A 22,828-nucleotide genomic window follows, 5' to 3' on the forward strand; every position below is an offset into this window, starting at 1 on the left:
GAGTGAAGGATGTACAGGAGAAAGGAAATATCTCAGATAGGATGAGACAAAATTGCTTCATGCGCATTGATTGGTTAATATTGGGACAGTCTGGCAATCGGGTGGTTGGCCAACCACTACTACAACGTTGGGAGGTTTTTTCTTTTGTCTCCTTCATCAGTGAATTCCTGTCAGGCAACAACACAAAATTGTGGAGAAACTCAGCAGGTCAGGCAGGAACTGAGGATAGGAATAAAGAGTCAACATTTTGGGTTGAGATCAGCACTGATGAGGGATTTTGCCCCGATATGTCAACTGTTTATTCCACTCCATTGATGCTGAGTTTGTCCAGCATCCTGTGTGCTTTACTCTGGATTTCCAGCATCTGCTGAACCTCTTGTGGTTATAATTCCTCTCGGGAGTCCTTTGGGCTGGAAAATCATTTATTACCCCAGCAGTTTTGTGGGTTCTAAGGTGGCTGAGAAGGTCAATCTGGGAAAGAGAAACTCTGCCCCCAGTGGATGGGTTATGAGTTGTTGCCGTCCTTCCCTGTCCCTGGTTACAAATAAATCTTCAAGTGTTCAGTTTTAAATGCAAGCACAAAAAGAAATCAAAATAACAAAGTGTTGATCTGTACAATTAGATCCGATTCAATATCTGGACAACTGTAGTGTGAGGAGCCTCGTTAGCGCAGTAGGCAGCGCGTCAGTCTCATAATCTGAAGGTCGTGAGTTCAATCCTCACACGGGGCACTAGTTTTGTGGGCGACCAGACCTGAGCTGTGAAATTCTCTGCCACAATTTCCATGCCATGTAATTGAGGGTCATTTCCTGCTCTCTGTGAATTACACTATGATCATAAAAGAAATCTACAGGTATATCTATGATGCTGGAAAGCTGAGAACAAAAGAGCAAACCCTGGAAAACACTCAGCAGATCAGGCAGCCTCCCTGGAGAGAGAAACAGTTAACGGTTCAGGCCACAAACCATTCCTGAGAGAGGGCAGATGAGAAAGGAGACTAGTTTAATGTCATAATCAGTTTTAGTATCACCAGCATATGTCATGAAATTTGTTGTCTTTGCAGCAGTAGCAAAATACAGTATATAATCATAGAGAACAATCTGTGAATTACACTAAGTGTATATATTATATACTTAAATTTAACAAATTATTGAGGTAATGTTGATGGGTTTTCACTCCCAGAACAGGGGAGACTAAAGCTGGATGACATAGAGTTTGCCTGAAAGGGAAAAGAAAAATTAGATGGGCTGAAAGGCCTGTTTCCGTGCTGTTCTTCTCTAAGACTCCATTGAAAGGAATGCCAGAGGAAAACTTCTCAGGGCAATGCGTAGATGAAACAAACTCTCAGGGTAGGTGGTATTGGTAAGTACGATTAGAATATTTAAAAGAAATTCAATGTCTTAAAGAAAAATAAGCTTCAAAGTAAAACTATGACCAAAGAACCTATATGTTCAAAGTTTTCCATATACTAACTTGAGATTCATTTTCTTGCAGGCATTCACAGTAGAACAAAGAAGTACAATAGAATCATTGCAAAACTCCACACAAAACAACCAAGGTTCAAAGGACAAGCAAATGGTTAGGATACACGCAAAATGCTGGTGGAACTCAGCTGGTCCGGCAGCATCTGTGGAAAGCCGTAGAGAGTTGACATTTCAGGCTGAGACTCTCTATCAGGACTGGAAAGGAAGTGTGGGGGAGAAGCCAGAAAGAGGAGGATAGGAAAGGATTAGATATACTACATACGGGCAAAACAAATGGAAATGGGACTAGCTGAAGTGGACAACTTAGTCCGCAGGGAAGAATTGGGTCGAAGGGCCTTCTTCTGTGCCATGTTTGCAGTCAGAATAGGTATTGGTGAGAATTCTTTGAAGTGCTCGGTATTGTGTGCATCGTTATTACCCCAAGTCTGAACTGTTCCCATGACCCATGGACTTACTTTGAAGGACTCCTCATCGCATCTTCTCAATATTGATTGTTTATTTCTTATTTTGTTTTTGTATTTGCAGAGTTTGTTGTGATTTGCACATAGGCTGTTTGTCTTGTTTTGTATGGTCTTTCATTGATTCTGTTGTGTTTCTTTGTATTTACTGTGAATGCCCACAAGTAATTGAATCTCATATTTGTATATGGTGATGTATATGTAGTTTGGTAATCAATTTACTTTGAAGGTTTGATGAAAATTATAGACTTTTGAATTGTACAATGACGTCTGATTTGTTTACGAGCTGACAACAGTTCCCAGGGCCTTGTTAGCGCAGTAGGCAGTGCGTCAGTCTCATAATCTGAAGGTCGTGAGTTCAATCCTCACACGGGGCATCAGTTTTATGGATGATCAAACAATGATTGAGACAATTTTCACGCTATTGTGTTGAGGATATCATCTCCTGCTCTGCTTCGATTGCACAATCATGTTAAAGCTGTCCACATATGTTGGAAATCTGAAACAAAACAGAAAATGCCATAGAAAACACTCAACAGATCACTTTGCATCTGTTGAGAGAGAATTGCTTAGAAGTTCAGGCAGCTACAAACCTTTCTTGAGAGAGGGCAAACAAGCTTCAAGTTGCTCCTTCTTCACTATCAGAGGACAGGAGCCATCTTTGGAAATAAAGAGTCACCCTTTCGGATCAGGGCTCTCTGCTGTTGGACTTACTGATTCTTTGCAGCAGATCGGTCATTGCTCCAGATCCCAGCATCTGTTGTTTCCTGGGTCTCCAGTAAAGAGACTTGAGAAAGGCAATAAAGTTGTGGGGAGGTTGCATCTCTTCAAGGAGGCATTTAGCACACCCTTGAATCTTTGCCTTTGCCTGCCTGGTAATCCTTTCTCTTGGTAAACTGATGTTTCAGGTGTCTGGTGTCAAACATGCAAACAACATGGCCTGTCCAATGGCATTAAACGGTCTTGAATCTTGAAATAGTTTAATGTCATGCAAATTGATTGACTAACGTGCACACAAATGTCTGATGAAGAGTGAACAAAGGCTTCTTTACAACTTAGATCTTCTTCCCTTTGCCCGGAAGATCACTGATGGTCAATGTAGGGAACACAGGCCCTTCCACTGATGAGACAAGTGGATAACGTGTGAGGTGGACCACTTATTACAGGACTTACACACGGTCTCTAAACCCTCTGGATGAAGGTCTTCAGGTTTGCAGTGCATCCTGAATTCTCATTCTCCACTTTGAAAGGGCATGGTCCAGAAATTCCCAGCAGTCTGTCAGGAGGTTGTATTTCTCAAGAAGGCTTTTGCTCACCATTGAGTCATTTCCTGTGTCTCTCAGATGATCTCCTCCCATAGTAGAGCCTCTATTTCAGGTCTTTGGTGTCAGGCATAGGAATGAGCTGTGAGCCCAGTGGAACCTCAGTACTAGGGACATCCTGGAAAAGAATGTGATCTCATTTGGAGCTCATCCCCAGTGAATATGGACAACTTTGTGAACAGAATTGGTATTGGTAAGAATTCTCTAAAAGGGTTCACTGTTGTGTGTGTGTGAGTGACTTGAATGAAATGAAAAGAGCAAGATGTTGATTTAAACATGGACACCTGATTTGTTACCTGGGTACAATATGGTATCTCACAGGCCTAGTTAGCGCAGTGGGCAATACTTAAGTCTCATAACCTGAAGTTCTTGAGTTTGAACCTCACATGGGGCAATCGTTTTATTGGAGACAATACAATGTCTGTGAAATTCCTCTGTGACTATCTTTAGCCTTTGTTCAAGGGATTCACCTCATGTTCTATTGTGCATTGATTGACAAATCTCATAAGACACTGCAGATGACGGAGATCTGAAATAAAAAGAGAACGTGCTGGAGACTCTCAGCAGGTCAGATAGTGCCCACCGAAATCAGAAATGGTTAATCTTCCAGGTTGGAAAACTTTCTTGAGAACTGGACAACAGAGGAAACAAATTAGCTGAAAGTTGTTAAGAATAGAGTGAAGGATGTACAGGAGAAAGGAAATATCTCAGATAGGATGAGACAAAATTGCTTCATGCGCATTGATTGGTTAATATTGGGACAGTCTGGCAATCGGGTGGTTGGCCAACCACTACTACAGCGTTGGGAGGTTTTTTCTTTTGTCTCCTTCATCAGTGAATTCCTGTCAGGCAACAACACAAAATTGTGGAGAAACTCAGCAGGTCAGGCAGGAACTGAGGATAGGAATAAAGAGTCAACATTTTGGGTTGAGATCAGCACTGATGAGGGGTTTTGCCCTGATATGTCAACTGTTTATTCCACTCCATTGATGCTGAGTTTGTCCAGCATCCTGTGTGCTTTACTCTGGATTTCCAGCATCTGCTGAACCTCTTGTGGTTATAATTCCTCTCGGGAGTCCTTTGGGCTGGAAAATCATTTATTACCCCAGCAGTTTTGTGGGTTCTAAGGTGGCTGAGAAGGTCAATCTGGGAAAGAGAAACTCTGCCCCCAGTGGATGGGTTATGAGTTGTTGCCCTCCTTCCCTGTCCCTGGTTACAAATAAATCTTCAAGTGTTCAGTTTTAAATGCAAGCACAAAAAGAAATCAAAATAACAAAGTGTTGATCTGTACAATTAGATCCGATTCAATATCTGGACAACTGTAGTGTGAGGAGCCTCGTTAGCGCAGTAGGCAGCGCGTCAGTCTCATAATCTGAAGGTCGTGAGTTCAATCCTCACACGGGGCACTAGTTTTGTGGGCGACCAGACCTGAGCTGTGAAATTCTCTGCCACAATTTCCATGCCATGTCATTGAGGGTCATTTCCTGCTCTCTGTGAATTACACTATGATCATAAAAGAAATCTACAGGTATATCTATGATGCTGGAAAGCTGAGAACAAAAGAGCAAACCCTGGAAAACACTCAGCAGATCGGGCAGCCTCCCTGGAGAGAGAACCAGTTAAAGGTTCAGGCCACAAACCTTTCTTGAGAGAGAGCAGATGAGAAAGAAGATTAGTTTAATGTCGCAATCAAGTTTAGTATCACTGGCATATGTCATGAAATCTGTTGTCTTTGCAGAAGTAGTAAAATACAATACGTAATAAAAGAGAAAAAACTGAATTGCACTAAGTGTATATATTTAATATGTAAATTTTAAAAAGTAGTGAGGTAATGTTGATGGGTTTTCACCACAGGACAGGAGAGGCTAAATCCAGATGACATAGAGTTTGCCTGAAAGGGAAAAGAAACATTAGATGGGCTGAAAGGCCTGTTTCAGTGCTGTTCTTCTCTAAGACTCCATTGAAAGGGATGCCAGAGGAAAACCTTTCACACAGAGGGCAATGTGTAGATGAAACAAACTCTCAGGGCAGGTGGTAGAGGTAAGTATGATTAGAATGTTTAAAAGAAATTCAAAGTTTTAAACAAAATGAATTTCATAGTGAAACTATTACCAAAGAAGTTTTATTTTCAAAGTTCTCTATATACTAGATTGAGACGCATTTTCTGGCAGGCATTCGCAGTGGAACAAAGAAATACAATAGAATCATTGCAAAACTCCATGCAAAACAACCAGGATTCAAAAGACAAGCAAATGGTTAGGATACACGCAAAATGCTGGTGAAACTCAACAGGTCAGGCAGTATCTGTGTAAAATCATAGAGAGTTGACATTTTAGGCTGAGACTCTCTATTAGGACTGGAAAGGAAGTGGGGGGGGGGGGGAGAAGCCAGAAACAGGAGGATAGGACAGGATTAGATACACTGTCAATGGACAAAACAAATGGAAATGGGACTAGCTCAAGTAGACAACTTAATCAGCACAGAAAAATTGGGTCGAAGGGCCTTCTTCTGTGCTGTGGTGAGAATTCTTTGAAGTGCTCGGTATTGTGTGCATCATTATTACCCCAAGTCTGAACTGTTCCCATGACCCATGGACTCACTTTGAAGATCTCCTCATCGCATCTTCTCAATATTGATTGTTTATTTCTTTCTTATTTTGTTTTTGTATTTGCAGAGTTCGTTGTGATTTGCACATTGGCTGTTTGTCTTGTTTTGTATGGTCTTTCATAGATTCTGTTGTGTTTCTTTGTATTTACTGTGAATGCCCACAAGTAATTGAATCTCATATTTTTATATGGTGACATGAAGGGTGATTGATAAGTTTGTGGTCTGAGGTAGAAGGAGTCAATTTATAAAATCCTAGCACATTTATTTTTCCTACATTTACACACTTAGTGTAGTGGTCGTGGAGCATACGGAACCCTTCTTTGTAGAAGATGGATAAGTTTGTGGCCTAAAGTAGAAAGGAGATGTATTATACAGCTCTCATTACATGCATGTGGAGTTCAACTCTGAGTGATAATGCAGAAAGTTTGAAGTTAATAACTAATTTCCTTCTACCTTAGGCAACAAACTTATCAATTACCCCTTGCTGGGGACCACTGCAGGAGGTCCAAGATGCCGACTTCTACAAAGAAGTGATCCCTATGCTCCATGACTGCTGGACTAAGAGTGTAAATGTAGGAAAAATAAATTTGCCAGTTTTTCTAAATTTGACTCCTTCTACCTTAGGCCACGAACTTATCAATCACCCCTCGTATATGTAGTTTGATAATAAATTTACTTTGAAGGTTTGAACTGTGAATGAAAATTTTAGACTATTGATTTGTACAATAACATCTGATTTGTTTACTGACTACAGTAGTTCCCAGGGCCTCGTTAGCGCAGTAGGCAGCGCGTCAGTCTCATAATCTGAAGGTCGTGAGTTCAATCCTCACACAGGGCACTAGTTTTATGGATGAACAAGCAATGAGCTAGACAATTTTCCTGCTATTGTGTTGACGATATCATCTCCTGCTCTGCTTCGATTGCACCATCGTGTTCAAGATATCCGCAGATGCTGGAAATCTGTAACAAAATAAAAAATGCCAGAGAAAACGCTCAACAAATCAGGCTGCATCTGTGGAGAGAAAGGTAGTTAAGAGTTCAGGCAGCCACAAACCTTTCTTGAGAGAGAGCAAACAAGCTTCAAGTTGCTCCTTCTCCACTATCAGAGGACAGGAGCCATCTTTGGAAATAAAGAGTCACCCTTTCGGATCAGGGCTCTCTGCTGTCGGACTTACTGATTCTTTGCAACAGATTAGTCGTTGCTCCAGATCCCGGCATCTGTCGTTTCCTGGGTCTCCAATAAAGAGGCTTGAGAAAGGCAATGAAGTTGTGGGATTCAAGAAGGGATTTAGCACACCCTTGAACGTTCGCTTTTGTCTGCCTGGTAATCCTTTCTCTTGGTAAACTGCTGTTTCAGGGGTCTGGTGTCAAACATGCAAACAACATGGCCTGTCCAATGGCATTAAACAATCTTGAGCCTTGAAATAATGTCATGTACATTGATACACACAAATGTCTGATGAAGAGTGAACAAAGGCTTCTTTACAACTTAGATCTTCTTCCCTTTGTCCGGAAGATCACTGATGGTCAATGTAGGGAACACAGGCCCTTCCACTGATGGGACAAGTGGATAACGTGTGAGGTGGACCACTCATTACAGGATATACACACGGTCTCTAAACCCTCTGGATGAAGGTCTTCAGGTTTGCAGTGCATCCTGAATTCTCATTCTCCACTTTGAAAGGGCATGTTCCAGAAATTCCCAGCAGTCTGTTGAGAGGATGTATTTCTAAAGGAGGCTTTTACTCACCATTGAATCATTTCCTGTGTCTCTCAGATGATCTCCTCCCATAGTAGAGCCTCTATTTCAGGTCTTTGGTGTCAGGCATAGGAATGAGCTGTGAGCCCAGTGGAACCTCAGTACTAGGGACATCCTGGAAAAGAATGTGATCTCATTTGGAGCTCATCCCCAGTGAATATGGAAGACTTTCTGAACAGAATTGGTATTGGTAAGAATTCTCTAAAAAGGTTCAGTGTTGTGTGTGTGAGAGTGACAAGAATGAAATGAAAAGAGCAAGATGTTGATTTAAACATGGACATCTGATTTGTTACCTGGGTAAAATATGGTATCTCACAGGCCTTGTTAGCACAGTGGGCAATACATCAGTCTCATAACCTGAAGTTCTGGAGTTTGAACCTCACATGGGGCACTAGTTTTATGTGAGACAATACAATGTCTGTGAAATTCCTCCGTGACTACCCCCAGCCTTTGTTGAATGGATTCACCTCATGTTCCATTGTGCATTGATTGACAAATCTCATAAGACACTGCAGATGATGGAGGTCTGAAATAAAAAGAGAAATAAAAACAGGCTCCAGAACATCTTCCTCCATCAGACTGATTAATCAGTTCGTCAGACTGATAAATTCACACTGATACAATTCTATTTCTATGTTATATTGACTGTCCTGTTGTACATTCTATTTATTATAAATCACTACAAATTGCACATTGCATATTTAGCTGGAGACATAACGTAATGATTTTTATTCCTCATGTATATGAAGGATGTAAGAAATAAAGTCAATTCAGTTCAAGTACTGGGGACACTCAGCAGGTCAGATGGTGTCCAATGAAAAGAGAAATTGTTAATCTTCCAGGTTGGAAAGCATTTGATTGGAGTAAGGGGAAATATGAGGCTATCAGGCAGGAACTTGGAAACATAAATTAGAAGCATTTGTTCTCAGGGAAATGTATGGAAGAAATGTTGCAAATGCTCAGGTGATATTTGTGTGGAGTTCTGCATAGGTACGTTTCAATGAGACAGGGAAAGGATGGTACCGGACAGGAACCGTGGTATACAAAGACTGTTGTAAATCTAGTCAAGAAGAAAAGAAGGGCTTACAAAAAAGTTCAAAAAGATATGTAATGATAGAGTGCTAGAAGATTATAAGGCTAGCAGGAAGGAGCTTAAGAAAGAAATTAAGAGAGCCAGAAGGGGCCATGAGTAAGCCTTGGTAGACAGGATTAAGAAAAACCTCAAAGCATTCTACAAGTATGTAAAGGGCAAGAGGATAAGACGTGAGAGAATAGGACCAAATAAATGTGACATTGGAAAAGTGTGTATGGAACTGGAGGAGATAGCAGAGGTACTTAATGATTGCTTTGCTTCACTATTCACTGCGGAAAAGGATCTTGGCAATTGTTGGGATGAAAAGCTTGAGCATGTAGTTATTAAGAAAGAGGATGTGCTGGAGCTTTTGGAAAGCATCAAGTTTGATAAGTCACCGGGAAAGGACGAGATGTACCCCAGGCTACTCTGGGAGGCGAGGGAGGAGATTACTGAGCCTCTGACGATGATCTTTGCGTTACAAATGGGGATGGGAGAGGTTCCGGTAGATTGCAGGGTTGCGGATGTTGTTCCATTATTCAATAAAGGGAGTAGAGATAGATCAGGAAACTATAGACCAATGAGTCTTACTTCAGTGGTTGGTAAATTTATGGAGAAGATCCCGAGAGGCAAGATTTATGAACATTTGGAGAGCGATAATATGATTAGGAATAGTCAGGAAGCCTTTGTGAAAGACAGTTCATGCCTTACGAGTCTCATTTTTTTAAACTGTGGTTTCTAAATGACAATAAACTGAATCTGAATCTAAATCTGAATATAGAACCCTGGTCAGACCCCACTTGGAGTACTGTGCTCAGTTTTGGTCGCCTCACTACAGGAAGGATGTGGAAACCATAGAAAGGGTGCAGAAGGGACTTAGAAGGATGTTGCCTGGATTGGGGAGCATGACTAATGAGAATAGGTTGAGTGAACTTGGCCTTTTATCTGTGGAGCGACAGAGGATGAGAGGTGACTTGATAGGGGTGTATAAGACGATGAGAGGCATTGATCATGTGGATAGTCAGAGGCTTTTTCCCAGTGCGGAAATGGCTAGCATGAGAAGGCATAGTTTTAAGGTGCTTGGAAGGAGAGATGTCAGGGTTAAGTTTTTTACACAGAGAGTGGTGAGTGCATGGAATGGGCTGCCGGTGACAGTGGTGGAGGTGGATATGATAGGGTCTTTTAAATAAACCCTGTCCAGGTACTTGGAGCTCAGAAAAATAGAGGGCTATGGGTAACCCAAGGTAATTTTTCAGGTAAGGATGTGTTCGGCCCAGCTTTGTGGGCTGAAGAGCCTATGTTGTGCTGCAGGTTTTCTATATTTCTATGTTTTCCTTGAGACCTGGACAGCAGATAAAAAAAAGTAGCTTAAAGTTGTTAAGAATGGAGTGAAAGGATGTACAGGAGAAAGGAAATATCTCCGAGAGGATGAGACAAATTTCCTTAATATCACGCAGATTGATTGGTGAATATTGGGACAATATAGCAATGGGAAGGTTGGCCAATCATTACTACAGTATTTGGAGGTTTAGCCTGTTGTCTTGTTGATCGGTGAATTCCTCTCAGGCAATGACACAAAATTCTGGAGAAACTCAGCAGGTCAGGCAGCAACTGAGGATAGGAATAAAGAGTCAACATTTCGGGTTGAGATCAGTACTGATGAGGGGTTTTGACCCGATATGTCGACTATTTATTCCTGTCCATTGATGCTGAATTTATCCAGCATCCTGTGTGCTTTACTCTGGATTTCCAGCATCTGCTGAACCTCTTGTGGTTATAATTCCTCTCGGGAGTCCTTTGGGCTGGAAGATCATTTATTACCCCAGCAGTTTTGTGGGTTCTAAGGTGGCTGAGAAGGTCAATCTGGGAAAGAGAAACTCTGCCCCCAGTGGATGGGTTATGAGTTGTTTCCCTCCTTCCCTGTCCCTGGTTACAAATAAATCTTCAAGTGTTCAGTTTTAAATGCAAGCACAAAAAGAAATCAAAATAACAAAGTGTTGATCTGTACAATTAGATCCAATTCAATATCTGGACAACTGTAGTGTGAGGAGCCTCGTTAGCGCAGTAGGCAGCGCGTCAGTCTCATAATCTGAAGGTCGTGAGTTCAATCCTCACACGGGGCACTAGTTTTGTGGGCGACCAGACCTGAGCTGTGAAATTCTCTGCCACAATTTCCATGCCATGTAATTGAGGGTCATTTCCTGCTCTCTGTGAATTACACTATGATCATAAAAGAAATCTACAGGTATATCTATGATGCTGGAAAGCTGAGAACAAAAGAGCAAACCCTGGAAAACACTCAGCAGATCGGGCAGTCTCCCTGGAGAGAGAACCAGTTAAAGGTTCAGGCCACAAACCTTTCCTGAGAGAGGGCAGATGAGAAAGGTGATTAGTTTAATGTCATAATCAGGTTTAGTATCACTGGCATATGTGATCAAATCTGTTGTCTTTGCAGAAGCAGTAAAATACAATACATAATAAAAGAGAAAAAACTGTGAATTACACTAAGTTTATATATTAATTACTTAAATTTTAAAAAGTTGTGAGGTAATGTTGATGGATTGTCACCCCAGGACAGGACAGGCTAAACCCAGATGACATAGAGTTTGCCTGAAAGGGAAAAGAATTAATAGATGGGCTGTTTTTGTGCTGTTCTGCTCTATACTCCATTGAAAGGGATGCCAGAGGAAAACTTGTAGATGAAACAAACTCTCAGGGCAGGTGGTAGAGGTAAGTACAATTAGAATGCTTAAAAGAAATTCAAAGTTTTAAAGAAAAATAAACTTCAAAGTAAAACTATGACCAAAGAACCTATATGTTCAAAGTTCTCCATTTACTAACTTGAGATTCATTTTCTTGCAGGCATTCACAGTAGAACAAAGAAATACAATAGAATCATTGCAAAACTCCACACAAAACAACCAAGGTTCAAAGGACAAGCAAATGGTTAGGATACACGCAAAATGCTGGTGGAACTCAGCTGGTCCGGCAGCATCTGTGGAAAGCCGTAGAGAGTTGACATTTCAGGCTGAGACTCTCTATCAGGACTGGAAAGGAAGTGTGGGGGAGAAGCCAGAAAGAGGAGGATAGGAAAGGATTAGATGTACTGTATATGGGCAAAACAAATGAAAATGGGACTGGCTCAAGTAGGCAATTTAGTCAGCAGGGAAGAATTGGGTCGAAGGGCCTTCTCGAGTTCTGTGTTTGCTGTCAGAATAGGTATTGGTGAGAATTCTTTAAAGTGCTCAGTATGGATTCACTTTCAAGGAGTATTCATTGCATCTTCTCAATATTGATTGTTTATTTCTTTATTATTTTGTTTTTTTTGTTTTTGTATTTGCAGACTTTGTTGTGATTTGCACATAGGCTGTTTGTCCTGTTTTGTACGGTCTTTCATTGATTCTGTTGTGTTTCTTTATGTTTACTGTGAATGCCCACAAGTAATTGAATCTCATATTTGTATATGGTGATATATATGTAGTTTGGTAATAAATTTACTTAGATGATTTGAACATTGAATGAAAATTATAGACTATTGATTTGTACAAAGATGTCTGATTTGTTTACTGGCTACAGTAGTTCCCAGGGCCTCGTTAGCGCAGTAGGCAGCGTGTCAGTCTCATAATCTGAAGGTCGTGAGTTCAATCCTCACACAGGGCACTAGTTTTATGGATGAACAAACAATGATTGAGACAATTTTCACGCTATTGTGTTGAGGATATCATCTCCTGCTCTGCTTCGATTGCACAATCATGTTAAAGCTGTCCACATATGTTGGAAATCTGAAACAAAACAAAAAATGCAAGAGAAAACACTCAACAGATCACTTTGCATCTGTTGAGAGAGAATTGCTTAGAAGTTCAGGCAGCTACAAACCTTTCTTGAGAGACAGCAAACAAGCTTCAAGTTGCTCCTTCTCCACTATCAGAGGACAGGAGCCATCTTTGGAAATAAAGAGTCACCCTTTCGGATCAGGGCTCTCTGCTGTCGGACTTGACGATTTTTTGCAACAGGTTGGTCGTTGCTCCAGATCCCGGCATCTGTCGTTTCCTGGGTCTCCAATAAAGAGGCTTGAGAAAGGCAATGAAGTTGTGGGATTCAAGAAGGGATTTAGCACACCCTTGAATGTTCGCTTTTGTCTGCCTGGTAATCCTTTCTCTTGGTAAACTGCTGTTTCAGGGGTCTGGTGTCAAACATGCAAACAACATGGCCTGTCCAATGGCATTAAACGGTCTTGAATCTTGAAAAAGTTTAATGTCATGCAAATTGATTGACTATCGTGCACACAAATGTCTGATGAAGAGTGAACAAAGGCTTCTTTACAACTTGGATCTTCTTCCCTTTGCCCGGAAGATCACTGATGGTCAATGTAGGGAACACAGACCCTTCCACTGATGGGACAAGTGGATAACGTGTGAGGTGGACCACTCATTACAGGACTTACACACGGTCTCTAAACCCTCTGGATGATGGCCTTCAGGTTTGCAGTGCATCCTGAATTCTCATTCTCCACTTTGAAAGGGCTTGGTCCAGAAATTCTTCAAGTGTTCAGTTTTAAATGCAAGCATGAAAAGAAATCAAAAGAACAAAGTATTGATCTGTACAATTAGATCCGATTCAATATCTGGACAACTGTAGTGTGAGGAGCCTCGTTAGCGCAGTAGGCAGCGCGTCAGTCTCATAATCTGAAGGTCGTGAGTTCAATCCTCACACGGGGCACTAGTTTTGTGGGCGACCAGACCTGAGCTGTGAAATTCTCTGCCACAACTTCCATGCCATGTCATTGAGGGTCATTTCCTGCTCTCTGTCAATTGCACTATGATCATTAAAGAGATCTACAGATGCTGCAAAACTCAGAACAAAACAGAAAACCTTGGGAAACACTCAGCAGATCAGGCAGCCTCCCTGTAGAGAGAAACAGTTAAAGGTTCAGGCCACAAACCTTTCCTGAGAGAGGGCAGATGAGAAAGGTGATTAGTTTAATGTCATAATCGGGTTTAGTATCACTGGCATATCTCAAGAAATCCGTTGTCTTTGCAGCAGTAGTAAAATACAATACATATTAATAGAAAAAACTGTGACTTACACTAAGTACATATATATTAAATACTTAAATTTAAAAAATTAGTGAAGTAATGTTGATGGGTTTTCACTCCCAGAACAGGGGAGGCTAAAGCCAGATGACATAGTTTTAGACAGAAAGGGAAAAGAAAAAAAATAGATGGGCTGAAAGGCCTGTTTCTGTGCTGTTCTTCTCTAAGATTCCATTGAAAGGGATGCCAGAGGAAAACCTTTCACACAGAGGGCAATGTGTAGATGAAACAAACTCTCAGGGCAGGTGGTAGAGGTAAGTATGATTAGAATGTTTAAAACACATTCAAAGTCTTAAAGAAAAATAAATTTCAAGGTAAAACTATGACCAAAGAACCTATATGTTCAAAGTTTTCCATATACTAGCGTGAGATTCATTTTCTTGCAGGCATTCACAGTAGAACAAAGAAATACAATAGAATCATTGCAAAACTCCACACAAAACAACCAGGGTTCAAAGGACAAGCAAATGGTTAGGATACACGCAAAATGCTGGTGGAACTCAGCTGGTCCGGCAGCATCTGTGGAAAGCCATAGAGAGTTGACATTTCAGGCTGAGACTCTCTATCAGGACTGGAAAGGAAGTGTGGGGGAGAAGCCAGAAAGAGGAGGATAGGAAAGGATTAGATATACTACATACAGGCAAAACAAATGGAAATGGGACTAGCTGAAGTGGACAACTTAGTCCGCAGGGAAGAATTGGGTCGAAGGGCCTTCTTCTGTGCCATGTTTGCAGTCAGAATAGGTATTGGTGAGAATTCTTTGAAGTGCTCGGTATTGTGTGCATCGTTACTACCCCAAGTCTGAACTGTTCCCATGACCCATGGACTCACTTTGAAGGACTCTTCATCGCATCTTCTCAATATTGATTGTTTATTTCTTTATTATTTTGGGTTTTTTTAAATTTTGTATTTGCAGAGTTTGTTGTGATTTGCACATTGGTTGTTTGTCTTGTTTTGTATGGTCTTTCATTGATTCTGTTGTGTTTCTTTGTATTTACGGTGAATGCCCACAAGTAATTGAATCTCATGTTTGTATATGGTGACACATATTTAGTTTGGGGATAAATTTATTTTGACGTTTTGAACTTTGAATGAAAGTTATAGACTATTGATTTGTACAATGACCTCTGAGTTGTTTTCTGGAGCTACAGCAGTTCCCAGGGCCTCGTTAGCGCAGTAGGCAGCGCGTCAGTCTCATAATCTGAAGGTCGTGAGTTCAATCCTCACACGAGGCACTAGTTTTATGGATCAACAAACAAACAATGAGTGGGACAATTTTCATGCTATTCGTTGAGGATATCATCTCCTGCTCTGCTTCAATTGCAATATCAAGTTAAAGATTTCCGCAGATGTTGGAAAACTGAAAACAAGATAGAAAATGCCATAGAAAACACTCAACAGATCACTTTGCATCTGTTGAGAGAGAATTGCTTAGAAGTTCAGGCAGCTACAAACCTTTCTTGAGAGAGGGCAAACAAGCTTCAAGTTGCTCCTTCTCCACTATCAGAGGACAGGAGCCATCTTTGGAAATAAAGAGTCACCCTTTCGGATCAGGGCTCTCTGCTGTTGGACTTACTGATTCTTTGCAGCAGATTGGTCGTTGCTCCAGATCCCGGCATCTGTCGTTTCCTGGGTCTCCAATAAAGAGGCTTGAGAAAGGCAATAAAGTTGTGGGGAGGTTGCATCTCTTCAAGGAGGCATTTAGCACACCCTTGAATCTTTGCCTTTGTCTGCCTGGTAATCCTTTCTCTTGGTAAACTGATGTTTCAGGGGTCTGGTGTCAAACATGCAAACAACATGGCCTGTCCAATGGCATTAAACGGTCTTGAATCTTGAAATAGTTTAATGTCATGCACATTGATTGACTAACGTGCACACAAATGCTTGACAAAGAGTGAACAATGGCTTCTTTACAACTTAGATCTTCTTCCCTTTGCCCGGAAGATCACTGATGGTCAATGTAGGAAACACAGACCCTTCCACTGATGGGACAAATGGATAACGTGTGAGGTGGACCACTCATTACAGGACTTACACACGGTCTCTAAACCCTCTGGATGAAGGTCTTCAGCTTTGCAGTGCATCCTGAATTCTCATTCTCCACTTTGAAAGGGCATGGTCCAGAAATTCCCAGCAGTCTGTCAGGAGGTTGTATTTCTCAAGAAGGCTTTTACTCACCATTGAATCATTTCCTGTGTCTCTCAGATGATCTCCTCCCATAGTAGAGCCTCTATTTCAGGTCTTTGGTGTCAGGCATAGGAATGAGCTGTGAGCCCAGCGGAACCTCAGTACTAGGGACATCCTGGAAAAGAATGTGATATCATTTGGAGCTCATCCCCAGTGAATATGGACAACTTTGTGAACAGAATTGGTATTGGTAAGAATTCTCTAAAAGAGTTCAGTGTTGTGTGTGTGTGAGTGACAAGAATGAAATGAAAAGTACACGCTATTGATTTAAACATGGACATCTGATTTGTTACCTGGGTAAAATATGGTATCTCACAGGCCTTGTTAGCGCAGTGAGCAATACATCAGTCTCACAATCTGAAATTCTTGAGTTTGAACCTCACATGGGGCACTCGTTTTATTGGAGACAATACAATGTCTGTGCAATTCCTCTGTGAATATCTCCAGCTTTTGTTGAATGGATTCACCTCATGTTCTATTGTGCATTGATTGACAAATCTTATAAGACACTGCAGATGAAGGGGATCTGAAATAAAAAGAGAACGTGCTGGAGACACTCAGCAGGTCAGATACTTTGCCCATTGAAAAGAGAAATGGTTAATCTTCCAGGTTGGAAAACTTCTTTGAGAACTGGACAACAGAGGAAACAAATTAGCTGAAATTTGTTAAGAATAGAGTGAAGGAATGTATAGGAGAAAGGATTTCAGATAGGATGAGACAAAATTGCTTAATATCATGCAGATTGATTGGTTGCAGATTTTATGGGAGACAATACAACGGCTGTGGAATTCCTTTGTGACTATCTCCAGCCCTTTGTTGAATGGTTTAGACAATAGACAATAGACAGTAGGTGCAGGAGTAGGCCTTTCGGCCCTTCGAGCCAGCACCACCATTCACTGTGATCATCGCTGATCATACACAATCAGTACCCCGTTCCTGCCCTCTCCCCATATCCCTTGACCCCGCTATCTATAAGAGCTCTATCTAACTCTCTCTTGAATGCATCCAGAGACTTGGCCTCCACTGCCTTCTGGGGCAGAGCATTCCACATAACCACCAGTCTCTGGGTGAAAAAGTTTTTCCGTATCTCTGTTCTAAATGGCCTACCCCTTATTCTTAAACTGTGGCCTCTAGTTCTGGACTCACCCATCAGCGGGAACATGCTTCCTGCCTCCAGTGTGTCCAATCCCTTAATAATCTTATATGTTTCAATCAGATCCCCTCTCATCCTTCTAAATTCCAGTGTATACAAGCCCAGTTGCTCCAATCTTTCAACTGTCCTGCCATACGACAGTCCCGCCATTCCGGGAATATACCTCGTGAACCTACGCTGCACTCCTTCAATAGCAAGAATGTCCTTCCTCAAATTTGGAGACCAAAACTGCACACAATACTCCAGGTGGGGTCTCACCAGGGCCCTGTATAGCTGCAGAAGGACCTCTTTACTCCTATACTCAATTCCTCTAGTTATAAAGGCCAGCATGCCATTAGCTTTCTTCTCTGCCTGCTGTACCTGCATGCTTGCTTTCATTGACTGATGTACAGGAACACCTAGATCTCATCGTACTTCCCCTTTTCCTAACTTGACTCCATTTAGATAGTAATCTGTCTTCCTGTTCTTGCCACCAAAGTGGATAACCTCACATTTATCCACATTAAACTGCATCTGCCATACATTCACCCACTCACCTAGCCTGTCCAAGTCACCCTGCATTCTCATAACATCCTCCTGACATTTCACACTGCCACTCAGCTTTGTGTCATCGGCAAATTTGCTAATGTTACTTTTAATCCCTTCATCTAAATCATTAATGTATATTGTAAACAGCTGCGGTCCCAACACTGAACCTTGCGGTACCCCACTGGTCACAGCCTGCTATTCCAAAAGGGACCCGTTAATCGCTACTCTTTGTTTCCTGTCAGCCAGCTAATTTTCAATCCATGTCAGTACTCTGCCCCCAATACCATGTGCCCTAATTTTGCCCACTAATCTCCTATGTGGGACTTTATCAAAAGCTTTCTGGAAGTCCAGGTACACTACATCCAATGGCTCTCCCTTGTCCATTTTCATAGTTACATCCTCAAAAAACTCCAGAAGATTAGTCAAGCATGATTTTCCCTTCATAAATCCATGCTGACTTGGACTGATCTTTCTGCTGTAACCAAATGTGTCGTAATTTCCTCTTTTATAATTGACTCCAGCATCTTTCCCACTACTGACATCAGGCTAACCGGTCTATAATTCCCTGTTTTCTCTCTCCCTCCATTCTTGAAAAGTGGGACAACATTAGCCACCCTCCAATCCACAGGAACTGATCTTGAATCTATAGAACATTGGAAAATGATTACCAATGCGTCCACGATTTCTTGAGCCACCTCCTTAAGTACCCTGGGATGCAGACCATCAGGTCCCAGGGACTTATCAGCCTCCAGCCTCAACAGTCTATCCAACACAGTTTCTTGCATAATATAAATTTCTGTCAGTTCATCCATTACCTTAGTTCCTTTGGCTCTATTACATCTGGGAGATTGTTTGGTGTATTGCCTTTTTTGTTATCTTCTGTTGCTCTTTAAAAGCTTCCCAGTCCTCCGGTTTCCCGCTCATCTTTACTATGTTAAACTTGTTTTTTATCTTTATACTGTCCTTTACTTCCCTCATCATCCACAGCCGCCCCTTACTCCCTTTAGGATCTTTCTTCCTCTTTGGAATGAATCGATCCTGCACCATCTGCATTATTCCCAGAAATACCTGCCATTGTTTTTCCACTGTTTTCCCTGCTAGGGTATTGTTTCATTGAACTTTGGCCAGCTCCTCCCTCATAGCTCCATAGTTCCCTTTGTTCAACTGTAATACTGACACATCTGATTCTCCCTTCTCCTTCTCAAGTTGTAGGTTAAAACATATATTATGGTCACTACCTCCTAATGGCTCCTTTACCTCGAGGTCCCTGATCAAATCCGGTTCAATGCCCAACACTAAATGTTCCATTGTATATTAGAACATTCCAATGTTCTAATTTCATCTCATGTTCCACAGTGCATTGATTGACAAATCTTATAGGATATTGAAGATGATGGAGGTCTGAAATAAAAAGAGAAATAAAGCAGGCTCTGGAACAGCTTCTTCCACCAGTCCATCAGTCTGTCGGGAACGGGGACAGGAGCCAAATGCAGAACGCAGGCACTGAAGTACTAGGGGTAGGACAGGATGGGGATGCCATGGCATGTAAGGGGTAATGCAGGCGGGGCTGGATCCCGGAGGTCAGGCAGGCAGGGCAGGATCCCAGAGTTCAGGCAGGCAGAGCAGGATCCCAGAGTTCAGGCGGGCAGAGCAGGATCCCTCAATTAAGAATTGCTTAATATCATGCAGATTGATTGGTGAATATTGGGACAACATAGCAATGGGAAGGTTGGCCAATCATTACTACAGTGTTTGGAGGTTTATCCTTTTGTCTTTTTGATCGGTGAATTCCTCTTAGGCAACAACACAAAATTCTGGAGAAACTCAGCAGGTCAGGCAACAACTGAGGATAGGAATAGAGTCAACATTTCGGGTTGAGATCAGCACTAATGAGGGGTTTTGACCCGATACTTCAACTGTTTATTCCTGTCCATTGATGCTGAGTTTGTCCAGCATCCTGTGTGCTTTACTCTGGATTTCCAGCATCTGCTGAACCTCTTGTGGTTATAATTCCTCTCGGGAGTCCTTTGGGCTGGAAGATCATCTATTACCCCAGCAGTTTTGTGGGTTCTAAGGTGGCTGAGAAGGTCAATCTGTGAAAGAGAAACTCTGCCCCCAGTGGATGGGTTATGAGTTGTTGCACTCCTTCTCTGGTTACAAAGAATTCTTTAAGTGCTCAGTTTTAAATGCAAGCACGAAAAGAAATCAAAAGAACAAAGTATTGATCTGTACAATTAGATCCGATTCAATATCTGGACAACTGTATTGTGAGGAGCCTCGTTAGCGCAGTAGGCAGCGCGTCAGTCTCATAATCTGAAGGTCGTGAGTTCAATCCTCACAGGGGGCACTAGTTTTGTGGGTGACCAGATCTGAGTTGTGAAATTCTCTGCAACAATTTCCGCCCAACATCATTGGGCGTTATCTTCTGCACTCTGTTAATTGCACTATGATCATAAAAGAAATCTACAGAAACATCTACAGATGCTGCAAAACTCAGAAGAAAAGAGAAAACCTTGGAAAACACTCAGCAGATCAGGCCTTGTTAGCGCAGTGGGCAATACATCAGTCTCACAATCTGAAGTTCTTGAGTTTGAACCACACATGGGGCACTAGTTTTATGGGAGACAATACAACATCTGTGAAATTCCTGTGACTATCCCCAGTCCTTTGTTGAATGGTTTCATCTCATGTTCTTTTGTGCATTGATCAACAAATCTTATAAGACATTGAAGATGATGGAGATCTGAAATAAAAAGAGAAATAAAAGCAGGCTCTGGGACAGCTTCTTCCACCAGTCCGTCAGACTGATTAATTCATGCTGATAGGACTGTATTTCTATGCTATATTGACTGTCCTGTTGTACATACTATTTATTATAAATTACTCTAAGTTGCAAATTGCAAATTTAGACTGAGACATAACATAAAGATTTTTACTCCTCATGTATATCAAGGATGTAAGAAATAAAGGCAATTCAGTTCAACTACTGGGGACACTCAGCAGGTCAGATAGTGCCCACTGGAAAGAGAAAGCATTAATCTTCCAGGTTGGAAAGCATTTAATTGGATTAAGGGGAAATAAGGCGTTTAATTGGAGTAAGGCGAAATATGAGGCTACCAGGCAGGAACTTGGAAGCATAAATTGGAAACAGATGTTCTCAGGGAAATTTACGAAAGAAATGTGGCAAATGTTCAGGGGATATTTGCATGGGGCTCTGTATTGGTACGTTCCATTGAGACAGGGAAAGGATGGTAGGTACAGGAAACATGGTGTACAAAGGCTGTTGTAGATCATGTCAGGAAGAAAAAAGAGCTTACGAAAGGTTCAAAAAGCTAGTTAATAATAGAGATCTAGAAGATTATATGGCTAGCAGGAAGGAGCTCAAGAAATTAAGAGAGTGCCTCAGGGATCTGTTCTGGGACCCTTACTCCATGAGATTTTTATAAGTGACCTGGATGAGGAAGTGGAGGGATGGGTTAGTAAGTTTGCTAATGAAGGTTGGAGGTGAACAAAGGTTGGAGGTGTTGTGGATAGTGTGGAGGGCTGTCAGAGGTTACAGCGGGTCATTGATAGGATGCAAAACTGGGCTGAGAAGCGGCAGATGGAGTTCAACCCAGATAAGTGTGAAGTGGTAGGTCAAATATGATGGCAGAATATAGTGTTAATGGTAAGACTCTTGGCAGTGTGGAGGATCAGAGGCATCTTGGGGTCTGAGTCCATAGGACACTCAAAGCAGCTGAGCAGGTTGATTCTGTGGTTGAGAAGGTGTATGGTATATTGGACTTCATCAATTGTGGAATCAAATTTAGGAGCCGAGAGGTAATGATGCAGCTATATAGGACCCTGGTCAGACCCCACTTGGAGTACTGTGCTCAGTTTGGGTCGCCTCACTACAGGAAGGATGTGGAAACCATAGAAAAGGTGCAGAGGAGATTTACAAGGATGTTGCTTGAATTGGGGAGCATGCCTTATAAGAATAGGTTGAGTGAACTCAGCCTTGTCTCCTTGGAGCGACGGAGGATGAGAGGCGTTGATCATATGGATAGTCAGAAGCTTATCCAAGGGCGGAAATGGCACAGTTTAAGGTTCTTGCAAGTAGGTACAGAGGAGATATCAGGGGTGAATTTTTTACACAGAGCGTGGTGAGAGAATAGAATGGGCTGCTGGCGATGGTGGTGGAGGTGGATACGATAGGGTCTTTTAAGAGACTCCTGGACAGGTATATGGAGCTCAGAAAGCAGAGGGCTATGGGTAACCCTAGGTAATATCTCAGGTCAGTACATGTTTGGCACAGTTTTGTGGGCCAAACAGCCTGTATTGTGCTGTAGGTTTTCTATGTTTCTGTGTGTTCCTTGAGACCCGGACAACATAGGGAACAAATTAGTTTAAAGCTGTTAAGAATAGCGTGAAGGGATTTACAGAAGAAAGGAAGTATTTCAGATGGGATGAGACAAAATTGCTTAATATCATGCAGATTGGTGAATATTGGGACAGCATGGCAATGGGAAGGTTGGCCAATCATTACTACAGTGTTTGGAGGTTTATCCTTTTGTCTTGTTGATCGGTGAATTCCTCTCAGGCAAAAACACAGAATTCTGGAGACACTCAGCAGGTCAGGCAGCAACTGAGGATAGGAATAAAGAGTCAACATTTCGGGTTGAGATCAGCACTAATGAGGGGTTTTGACCCGATACGTCAACTGTTTATTCCTGTCCATTGATGCTGAATTTATCCAGCATCCTGTGTGCTTTACTCTGGATTTCCAGCATCTGCAGAACCTCTTGTGTTTATAAATCCTCTCGGGAGTCCATTGCGATGGAAAATCATTTATTACCCTAGCAGTTTTGTGGGCTCTAAGGTGGCTGAGAAGGTCAATCTGTGAAAGAGAAACTCTGCCCCCAGTGGATGGGTTTTGAGTTGTTGCCCTCCTTCCCTGTCCCTGGTTACAAATAAATCTTCAAGTGTTCAGTTTAAAATGCAAGCACGAAAAGAAATCAAAATAACAAAGTGTTGATCTGTACAATTAGATCCGATTCAATATCTGGACAACTGTAGTGTGAGGAGCCTCGTTAGCGCAGTAGGCAGCGCGTCAGTCTCATAATCTGAAGGTCGTGAGTTCAATCCTCACACGGGGCACTAGTTTTGTGAGCGACCAGACCTGAGCT

General features: G+C 41.9%; 10 non-coding genes across 10 annotated transcripts; all 10 read left to right on the forward strand.

Moving 5' to 3' along the window:
• The first annotated feature begins 658 nt into the window (after positions 1–658).
• trnam-cau (transfer RNA methionine (anticodon CAU)) lies at positions 659–731 on the forward strand. Its single transcript has one exon. It is a non-coding gene; the product is annotated as a tRNA-Met (tRNA).
• A 1,515-nt stretch (positions 732–2,246) lies between these two features.
• Positions 2,247–2,319, forward strand: trnam-cau (transfer RNA methionine (anticodon CAU)). The gene has a single exon. It is a non-coding gene; the product is annotated as a tRNA-Met (tRNA).
• A 2,278-nt stretch (positions 2,320–4,597) lies between these two features.
• trnam-cau (transfer RNA methionine (anticodon CAU)) lies at positions 4,598–4,670 on the forward strand. Its single transcript has one exon. It is a non-coding gene; the product is annotated as a tRNA-Met (tRNA).
• Positions 4,671–6,636: 1,966 nt separating this feature from the next.
• On the forward strand, positions 6,637–6,709 carry trnam-cau (transfer RNA methionine (anticodon CAU)). The gene has a single exon. It is a non-coding gene; the product is annotated as a tRNA-Met (tRNA).
• Positions 6,710–10,752: 4,043 nt separating this feature from the next.
• Positions 10,753–10,825, forward strand: trnam-cau (transfer RNA methionine (anticodon CAU)). The gene has a single exon. It is a non-coding gene; the product is annotated as a tRNA-Met (tRNA).
• A 1,464-nt stretch (positions 10,826–12,289) lies between these two features.
• Positions 12,290–12,362, forward strand: trnam-cau (transfer RNA methionine (anticodon CAU)). The gene has a single exon. It is a non-coding gene; the product is annotated as a tRNA-Met (tRNA).
• A 986-nt stretch (positions 12,363–13,348) lies between these two features.
• Positions 13,349–13,421, forward strand: trnam-cau (transfer RNA methionine (anticodon CAU)). The gene has a single exon. It is a non-coding gene; the product is annotated as a tRNA-Met (tRNA).
• A 1,536-nt stretch (positions 13,422–14,957) lies between these two features.
• trnam-cau (transfer RNA methionine (anticodon CAU)) lies at positions 14,958–15,030 on the forward strand. Its single transcript has one exon. It is a non-coding gene; the product is annotated as a tRNA-Met (tRNA).
• A 4,907-nt stretch (positions 15,031–19,937) lies between these two features.
• trnam-cau (transfer RNA methionine (anticodon CAU)) lies at positions 19,938–20,010 on the forward strand. Its single transcript has one exon. It is a non-coding gene; the product is annotated as a tRNA-Met (tRNA).
• A 2,716-nt stretch (positions 20,011–22,726) lies between these two features.
• trnam-cau (transfer RNA methionine (anticodon CAU)) lies at positions 22,727–22,799 on the forward strand. Its single transcript has one exon. It is a non-coding gene; the product is annotated as a tRNA-Met (tRNA).
• Positions 22,800–22,828: the final 29 nt, after the last annotated feature.

Source organism: Hypanus sabinus, chromosome 9 (assembly GCF_030144855.1).
Source record: "Hypanus sabinus isolate sHypSab1 chromosome 9, sHypSab1.hap1, whole genome shotgun sequence".
NCBI classification, from domain to species: domain Eukaryota; kingdom Metazoa; phylum Chordata; class Chondrichthyes; order Myliobatiformes; family Dasyatidae; genus Hypanus; species Hypanus sabinus.